The 10,082-nt window shown below is 48.2% G+C and overlaps 1 pseudogene across 1 annotated transcript in view; it reads left to right on the top strand.

Moving 5' to 3' along the window:
• Positions 1-10,082, top strand: part of LOC144179199 (uncharacterized) — a 78,647-nt pseudogene that overhangs the window by 23,990 nt on the left and 44,575 nt on the right. Inside the window, exon 5 of the transcript XR_013324182.1 lies at positions 8,285-8,667. The product of XR_013324182.1 is annotated as an uncharacterized LOC144179199 (transcript). The remainder of the gene's footprint in view (positions 1-8,284; positions 8,668-10,082) is intronic.

Below are 10,082 nucleotides of genomic sequence, written 5' to 3'. Positions count from 1 at the left end.
CACCACCGCCGGCTGCACGGCCCCGCCAGCCCGGCCATGTTGTTTACAAGCGACCCGGTCAAAGTTAGCGGCGAGAAGGTAGAAGAGACAATCTGGCAACATTGATAAGCACCAAAATGGCCACCGCTGCTCACTTGCGTGCCTCAGTGACGGTACTCTAACCTTATTTAGTGACTCTAGTCTTACCCTTCTTCGCACCAGGGACCCTGAAACCCACCCATCACGTGAGACAGCCTACTAGGCTGGCATTTACCCGCTCCCGGTCATGCGACGCTTTCGCATGGTCCCTTGAAAGTCGTATTATTGGGGTTTCACTGTACTTTGTTTGCATTTCATTGGTATGTTTGCTCGATAGCCAAAAATCCCTCTGGGCACTTAAATCTACTTCCGTGCTTTGAAGGTGAAAGTATTATGGCTTTCCCTGGCAGTAGTTATCAAATGCAGTGGAACCCCGATAATACGACTTTCAAGGGACCGTGCAAAAGCATTGTATGACCAAGGTGCGGGTCACGGAGCAAGAATTATTGAGCACGCGTAATAGGGCTTGCTCCGGCGGCGCGATAACGTCACAGCGCCAGGCACGGCACTGAGGCACCATGTGGCGCGAGGTGCCAAAGAGAAAATTCGCGCGGCACGTTTTCCGAAAAGGCTCGCCAGTTCAAGGTCAGTCAGTGCATAGCCGGCTGCCGTCATGGGCAGACGCCGCCGACGAATTCTTCACGCATCGGAATTTCATTGGGGTAAGTTTGTGGCGGAAGTCTTGATTGTAACACATTCCTCATTTCAACACAGTTTTAGCAGCTTTTACACATCACTTCAGGAGCATAGTTTGTGTCTCTGGAAAGCATGCCTTTTGCATGAACTCGTTCAAGCTGTTCTCGTTCACTTCATTCAACTGCTCTTTTGATTTGACTAGGTCAGCTTCGAAAGCTTTTTTCCTCTCCAAAAGCAATTTCTTAGAGCGGTAGCAGGCAGTATACCGCCTTCGCAAGGCTTTTCAATCTTAATTCTGAACTCAAGGAAGGTCGTACTCGTGTCTGCTTCTTGCTCTTTTCCTTTCGAATTTTGTGGACCCGTAATGTGCTGGACAACGTCTTGCACGCACTGCATTGATCTTCTAGGCCACCAAGGAGCATGGGACACCTTCTATGCCGCCAAAATCCGGTCGCATGGACGGAGCCACATTCGAGTTTTATCGTGGAAAATTTTTCCTTTGCCGGACCGCCGCGACATACAGGTTTCTTGTGGAAGGTCTCGAGCATTTGCGTAACGTCAATAGCATTCTGGGTACTTGTGGGAACATTCACTACCATGCTGTTGACCTCGCGCTGTAGGGCATTCTCTCACATTTATGCTCCCTTTGCAAACCGTGAATTCAAGACTTGTTTGCAAACAAGGGGATCATTGGTGATGGCTCCTTCATCTCGACAAAGCAGATGCTGACTGCTCCTTCTGCGACGTCTTGTCGGCTACGGGCGACGCCAGGCATGACGATTTCTCGTTCCCCTACTAACTCATCTAACAAGCACATCTCAGGTGGCTGCAATTTCGGAATCTTGATTTGCGTATGCACGTCAGCGACACCAGAAGTAAGGGCACAGAGTGTGTGTGATCATCGCTTCCAACACCGCAGATGGCGCTGCTTGTTTCTTCGCCGTTCCCAGCATTGGTGCTAGCACTGCCAACCGCGGGGCTCATGAGCAACGTAGGAGGGGACAGGACGCATGGCGTCATTTTCCTCACCGCCTTCAGTAGTGTGCATGTTGGCGTCTTAATTAAACAGCCGAGTTCTCCGTCCTGGCATGATTCGAGCACGTTACGACGGGTCCAGTTGGCGAATAGAAGAGCTCTCTCTCTCTCAAGTAGCTGGGACAGCTTGGGAATATTGACGGCACAGCGTCTGGTAACAGGACAGGCCGTTTGGGTTTGTCTAGGACGACTTCGTTACCAAGTTCACCGTAATACCGCCGCCTCTCTATGTCACTCTCCAAGAAGTGCTTTTCGCAAACATAGTCACAAGACGTGAACTCCCGATCTTTTCTGGGAATAGCACGAGCCCACACTTCCAACCGTACCTAGTCAGTGGGAACTTTAAAGGTAACTACCTTTCAATTGCAGGATGCGTAGTCACTGTTGCAGTTCGGCACGACACATTTCCGTCCTATGCTCGGGAAGCACGGATGGAAAACACTTGCCTTTGGGAAACATGAAAAACGCGTAAATCTGAGAGGCCTGCGAAAGGTGAAAGCGGCGAGAGAACCACTCGTGGCGAGAATTCAGCGTCGGCAGACGTCGTCTGCTCCGGGATTCCTTCTAGTACTTCGTTTCAAGCGCGGTACGGCATGCAACTAGGGAAGTATTTATTAATAACTGCTGCTAAGATGTCCAGCACTTCTATTTATCTATTTTACAGAAAGAAGTCTGGCAATTTTTACAATGTATTCGATGATATTACGATTTTTGTGCGTCGCATCCTTAGAAGAACGTGTAAACTGTGGCAACGCGCTTGGCGCGTCATCTGTTGTGCTGCTCCGCAACTGCATTTCCTCCTCCCCAGACAGTGGCAGTAACGTGCTGCCCGCCTGCATTGTCCCAGCCCAACAGATTCCCCTTCTAGTAGACGGTCTTGCGCGACAGGTGGGCTGAGAACTTATTTAAACTACTATATTGAGCGCGTTTTTGTGTGATTTACGAACCTTCACCTAAAATCCCGAGTTAGAAAAAAAAGGAACTTTATTTTATGCCCCCTCCCCTCTACGGCGTTGAGCTAGCCCGCCAGCCAAGGCGCTACGCAACTCCCGTGCCGTCCGGCACTATTTATAAGCCCACCAGCCCCGCACCTTGCATGCGCAAGATAAGTCCGACGTGGGCGAGCAAATTAAGAGGGGAAAAAGTGAGTGTGAAACTGCCAAGGCCAAGAGAAACGAACGGTAGTGTCTGGCGGGAATGGAAAAAAGGCGGCAGAGAAAAAGGGAGTGGGGTGACAACGCCGCTTTGAAAGACACAGATCAACAGAGAGCGGAGATAGAGGGAAAGAGAGCGTTGTGAAAGAAAGAAACTTGGATAGAGCGGCCGAGGAAAGTGAGTGCTTGGTCGAGAAGAGGGGGCAAAGCAGGGTAAAAGGTGGGAAATACGCCGGTTTATCTGCGCCAGGGTCCTCCGTTGTATGAAGCGGACCGCATGCACCCGAGCGTCATATCGTTGGTGTTTTTAATGCATTGTTTCTATGGGGAGTTTGGTGGAACCGCGGTAATCCGTCGTAAGAAGCCAGTCGTCGTAATCCGGGGGATGTCACAGCGGGGTTCCACTGTACGTCTTTACTGATACATCTTGTTTGCACCTGCTTCTTTGCTTCGTTTCTTTGTCCGACAGGTAGACTGGTGTCACTTCTGACACCAGTGTCAACTTGAACATCTGAGCTACATAATTGCATCATGCAGAAATGTACAACTTTTGAAGCGAGCGCTATTGATGAAGTAAACTTTCGGGCCGATGCAGTTTTATCTAGTTTTGAGACAGTTCGTTGTGCTTTTAGTAAACTGGAGGTCACGCACTGTTCCGGTTTATGGAAGTGTGAACTTTATTCATCACTTATGAGGTTTAATGCGCCGACGCTACACAGGCAATGAGGCGCGCCGCTGTGGAGGGCTCCAGATTTTGACTAGCCTGGGGATCTTTAATAGGCTCCAAAATCTCAAACACATGGGCATTTTCGCTTTTTCCGCTTTTCACCTCCATCAGAGAAGCAGCCGCCATGTCTGGGAATCGAATCCGCGTCCTTGGGCTCAGAAGCACAATGCCATAGCCACTGGCCCACTGCGTGGGTGGAAGTGTGAGCTGTTACATTTGAAGCCCGCCAAGCCTTTTTGTTTCAACAGGCGTGGATGCGCGCACCATGCCGGAAAAATATGCACGTTGAAGTTTACTACTAGAACGGGCTGATTTAAAAATGACACTGGGCACCTGCATTCTCTTCAGCGTACCACGTGGATTATCGTATGTGGTTTTGAAGGCAATTGTAGCCTACACCTATTTTGCCAGAACTATTGTGCACTGTCAAAAGTTGTTTCTTTGCAAGGAAATTACGTCAGCATGCTATTGCACGGTCATGCATGAAAGAAAGCACATGCCCTTCTGAACAATGTGTCACCTGAAAATTGTGTTCCCATATTTATTCGAATGTACGTTGGTCTCCTGTAGGCCTCTTGTCACTGTTAAAAACCGCATGAAGGAAACAAAATGCTATCTGATAATGCTGCGTTGTGTGCGGTGACGACTTCATGTGGACTGCTCTTAGTTCTTTGGTCATTATTGCAGGATAACCTCCCTTGCATTGGGCGGTACTTTCTAAAAAATCAGTCGTCAACCTGTAACCAAATGAATATGGTATCATTATCCAGGTTTTAAACTGTCGAGTCACTAATCAGACGACAATTTTTGTCATGGTACACAGATGTTTCTTCGCTTGTTTTTTCTCTTTGTTCCCCTCATGTTGCTGTTTAAGCATTTATTTCTTCTTGTAAGGCAATTGTAATTATAGTGTAAAGATGTTTTTTTGCTTGTTTTTGCACCTTTTTTTACCGTATTTACACGATTGTAGGTCGACCCTTTTTTTCAAATTTGACAATCCAATGTTGGGGGGTCGACTTGAATCGAAATCAAACCGTCTACCGCTAGTAACGGCAACAGAAACGAGAAATCGGGGGTTCTGTGAGGTGGGGACAGCTTTGCACCCTCGTTCCCATGGTTATGGTCTAAAGTGTGAACCGCATGGGGCGTTTTCTGCTCGCGAAAATGCGCCGCGCTGACGCTGCTGCGAATACCACCCGCATGCCGCGCTATGCGATCGGCGGCGGCAACATGGCGGCGTCACCCGCCGCGAAGAGATGCGCGTAGCTCCTGCGACCGCTTCTAACCGCTCTTTAAGATATCACTGAAGGCACAAACGAAGGTGTTTGTGCAGGAAAGGAGCTGATAATGTGGTCGAAAACGACACTATAAAGCATCATCTGCGCCGCTAGGAAAAGCGCCAATCAAATATCTGCCACCGTGGTAATCCTAAAACAACTCCGGCGGCGCCAGCCGGCTGTCCCGAGAGCTTTCAAACTGCTGCCCTCCTCCCACTGCCGTGCTCGTCACGCATCATACCAAGGTAGAACTTAAAACGCTTAAAATCAGTAGAAGCAAAAGTTGCCCGCGCTACGCCGACGCGCACTAATCGCGTGCAAAAACGTGTCAAGAAGCATTTCATTCGTCTCTAATAAACAAAATGAGTATTAGCAAATCCCTTAATTCAATGCGCGGCGCTAACATAGCCCAAATCATATCACATTGTTCAGTACACTTTCGAACGCGATGGTGGGAGGTTAGTCGCTCAAAAGTAAATAGCACACGGTCGCTTCCGTCAGCCGCCATGTTGTTTGTTTCGGTATCGCGCAGCAGTGGCCGCTGCCGATTGCTTTGATGGTTGTCATCTCGCAGCGAATGAGTTCTTCCCGCTCAACCCACGGCCCATGGTTATTCCGGATGCTTATAGAAAAGCTTTTCTTTTTTAACATCTACCGCGCATACCGCGAGTGCATGGCTCTTGTGGGAGCATCGATCATTGATGGTAAAGCCACCGTGTGGGTTGACGGAAGCGCTTTTCTTTGTGATACAATTTTCTAGGCGGCGCTCGCATTTTTTTCTTTTCTTTTTCTTTTTTTTTTTTTGAGATGCTATTTTTTGGGGTCGACCTACATTCAAGTTGACTTGCATACAATCGTGTAAATACGGTATGTTGTTATTGAATAATTTATTTCTTCTTGCAAGACAATTGTAATTATGGGGTAAAAATGTTTTTTTGCTTGTTATTGCTCCTTTTCTTATTTTTTCGTTGAATAATTTATTTCTTCTTGTAAGACAAGTGTAATGATGGTGTAAAAATGTTTTTTGCTTGTTTTTGCCCTTTTTCTTTATATTCCTGTTGAAGTATTTACTGCCTCTTGTAAGAGGCAACTTTGAGGGGTAGCAGACAGGGAACCGGGATTGTTTTAACGTAATCCTACTGCATGCTTTGCTGCTGAGAAGCAGTGCAGAGGAAGGATGACAGCTTTTTTCCTTTGCTGCTACTCACTGTCATCTCAGTCTTTCAGATGACCTGATAGCTGTGCGTGTTATCTACACCGAACATGGTGAACAGTGCTGAGATGATCAACCTAGCAGTAGCAATACAGCAACTGTGGTTCTTTCTGCTGCACGCTATTAGTTTTAAGTCTTCGCAACTGTGTTTTGTTTTGTTTAATGGGGTGTGTGTGCGTGGAAGTCAGGCATGTGGTCTTTGGCAGGGGCAGCCATGATGAGGTGACGAGAACTGCTTAAATAGGGGCTGGTCGTTTTGGGTGTCTGCTGGGTTGGTTATGATTATTGCAGCACCAGCAATGCTGGCTGAAAACAACGATCAATATTCAAATTTTTGGGTAGTAGCTTTGCACCTATCGTTGTTTGTACGCGGAATGCTTGGGAGCGCTGCAATCACGACGCGTGCAGGCATGTCATGTTGTGCTCTTCTGTGTTTCGTGGGCATCATCAGTAAGCTAAAAAACACTAATACTGAATAGATAGAAAGACAAAAGCTGTTTTGCAACTTTCTCATTGGCATTTTTTCTCCTACCTTTGTTGCTTTAGAAGTTGGCCAATTAATCTCGACTGATTATCTAATTAAGCAAAATACAAAAAAATCACATGACACATTAACACAAAAGTGAGCAATATGCATTTGGTCGCGTCGACTTGGAGTGCATTGGCAATTTTTAAACTCTGGCTAAAGTAAACCGAAACACCGTGTGTACCCTGTAAATTGGGAAAATTCAACACCTTTGAGGATGCGCTGCTCTTGTCACAAATAGAACGACTTGTTCGCACCACGACTGGATGGTTCATCTTGTGGAGCATCCTCCAGAGAGGAAGATCCTAGAGGCAATAGCCAACCTCCTCCTAGAGCAACACACCAAAATCAAAATGCTCCCGCTGGCCAAGAATATGGACCCCAAGCTCCACCACTACAGAAGACAGGCAAGAATGAAATATTTGAGGAGGAAATTCTAACACCATGCTAACACTGTATAGATGCAATCCTGGGAGACCAAGTCCAACCCTACAGCAGTTATAGTTGACTACCAAGGCAACCTGCAGGACTGCCTCATAATATGAAACATGAGCATCGAGGTGGTCGAGACCGGAGCCGTTCTTCTGATAATGAGGCTAGATGAAAAGAATAATCAAGGACTGAACATCATTCGAGTACCCAAGCGAGCAACTATGAACGTCACGGCTGGAACAATCCGAGGCGGTTAAAACACTTCTCGCCACGAGGATGACAAAAGCCCACATGTAAGCTGGTGTCCAGTCCACAAGGGGCTGGAGAGTAATGAGGTGGCAAGCAGGGCACTGAGAGACCTAATGTACTGAGCCCTACGCGACCATTTATACCACTCCCCATTTCCAGAACAGTGCAGTGAACAGCTTGCAAACACAGACAGAGCAGGCAGACTTTTCCATCTCCTCACAAGGAGCTCAACACCCATGATTCGCAGACACAACAGCGAATACAAACCAATACCTTTATTCACAAGTCATGCTTAGCACTGATGTTTCCAAATTGCATACAAGAACACTGCATGCAGTGCAAAGAAAAGTTTACACTTTTCCATGCAACAGGGGGGTGCCGTTTCATGTGGCCCCGGACGACCAAAACCGACCCTTCTACTTTACTAGAAACATGGGAGGCAGTTCTGGCCAGCTGAACCTTATAGATGACCCGGTAAACTTAGTCAGAAGGGCAAGCAGGGTACTGCTGAACCTGAACCCTGGACATGGGGCCCCACCTACTAGTCTCCCTTTAATCTTTTTTAGCCTCTCTCCACCCTTGTATTTTCTAAAATAAAATATTTCTACTACTACTATGTAGCAAGCTTGAACCCACAGGGGAACGGAATGTTACCAAAGTGTAGCATAAGGCGAGATGTTTTTAGTGCAAAAGCACTAGATGTGCTATTCCTGAACAAGCTGTGACACTAAAGCTTCTCAAACCTCTTGAGCGACAGACTGCGAAGGCATCATCTGCGCTGCTAGGGAATTCCCCAGCACCTTAGACCTGCACAGAGCGGCTTGCCTTGCACCAGTGAGACGAGTCTTCCTCCTTCGTGTTTGTTCTTCTTCTTTCCCCTTCTGCGTGACTGCTGGTGCACTGCCATTGCGTTCGCTGCAGGAAGGGCTCTGAGTTTTTTCCCTCTCCTCCTCGCAGGCCTTTCTTCATCTTCTCGCTCCGGGGGTGACCGCAGGTGGCAGCAGCAAGGCCCTCCCCCAGGTCGTCAGCTGTTGCGCTGCCAGCAGTGCAACTTAGCGACATCGCGGCCAAGCCTGCTGAGGCGACACCGGCGCATTCACACGGGCGAGTGCCCACACCAGTGCAGCCGCTGCGGCAAGGCCTTCAAGCAGAAGGGCCACCTGATCACCCACCTGCGCATCCACCCGGGCGAGCGTCCGTACCGGTGCCACCTGTGCCCCACCACCTTCACCCAGAAGAACGTACTGGTCCGCCACGTGCGCAGCCACCCGAACGGGCATGCCTTCCACTGACGTTTGTACCGTGGTCTTGCACAGGCAGCCGCCCCAACGTGATCGGAGGTGAGCGAGCCGCCATTTCTGCGGATTGTTACGAAAGCAGCTAATGCAGTGTTATGCAGCACTCGAAAACATGTGGGGCTTGAAGAGAGCCTCGTTTATCCTACAACGAAACCTGGCTCCGAGCGAAAGTTTCTGTGTTGAACCCTCAACATCGTCACATCACCAGCCAAGTGACAATTGCTCCATGTTAGTGTGGAAAATGTGATTGTGGGTAAAACCTGTATCGGGCAGTGCCATCCTGTGTTGGTCTCACGTGACCACAGTAGAGTGGGTGTCCATTTGAACACACTGTGGGTGGGACTTGTACAGACAGGGCCGTTTGTGTCGGTCTCAGTTGACTGTCATACAGTGCCTATTTGTGTACACCGTGGTTGCGACATGTAGCCGACAGGGCCATTGTGCCCATTTGAACACGCTCAGCAACTTTTCAGACTGGCATAAGCGAAAAGACGCACTCTCATTAGAAATGGTTGGTCATGATGTGTTGCCATTGATACACGTGCGAGCGTGCACACTGTGTGTATGTTTTTCATGCAGTTTTACACTGTGGTGGTGCCGTCTGTTAGTGAACAGCAGCTGATGTTCAGTGCTTATGCAGTGTACCTCTTGTAGGATAATTTTGAAGGGCAGCTAGAAACACCGAGAAAGGCAAGAAGCGTAAAGTAATAAAGTGACAACCAATTACCCACCAATGGTTGCGTCTATCCTTTCACGAACATACTGTGGGAGTGAGTGCCAACCGTAATAAAAGAAAGGGAAGGAGGGCTCGGAGGTATGGTTGTGGAAATTGTTTAATTTAGGAGATGTCGTTTAGGCACAAACACTCGTTTATTGAAACGTTATATAGAACTACAATAGAGCGCAGGTACCTTGTTAGGCTTCCATACGCGCCGCCTTTTTTTCTCTCCCTCTCTTCTCTTCTCTTGGCTTGGATTCTTCCGGTGGTGTGGCATTGGCTAGCTGGACCAAGCTCTTTGTTTGGTTTCGGCTTCGCTTTTTCTTCACATTCCCCCCCAAAATGACGGCAGTCATTTTCTTTTATTGTTACGTTATTTCCTACCAGTACAATAGCTGCATCGGTTGCTGGAGCGTGGACCCTCCGGGCATTCTCAGGAGGCATGATTGGACCTTTCCATCTCGTCCCGCAAACACCTTTTGGATTCTAACAAGTCTCCATTGCTGGCAGGGTGGTTGAGAGTCTCGAAGGAGTACCAAGTCTCCAACCACAAGGATTTTTTCTTGGCATTCTTTTTCGTTGTGGAGATATCGTAGCTCTGCCATGTATTCCTTGGTCCATATATGCCATAAGGCTTTGATGCCCAGCTGTCGACTGGTCCAAAGCTTGTGCAGGCTGACGTCAATATTGTCGTTCTTCATACCCAGACTTGATAGCGTTCCCAATCATTTGCCTATCG

The sequence above is a fragment of the Haemaphysalis longicornis genome, unplaced genomic scaffold, assembly GCF_048455015.1.
Source record: "Haemaphysalis longicornis isolate Haplotype H1 unplaced genomic scaffold, Haemaphysalis longicornis Haplotype H1 scaffold_4, whole genome shotgun sequence".
Classification (NCBI taxonomy): Eukaryota; Metazoa; Arthropoda; class Arachnida; order Ixodida; family Ixodidae; genus Haemaphysalis; species Haemaphysalis longicornis.
This window is presented reverse-complemented; position numbering and strand designations above follow the sequence as displayed.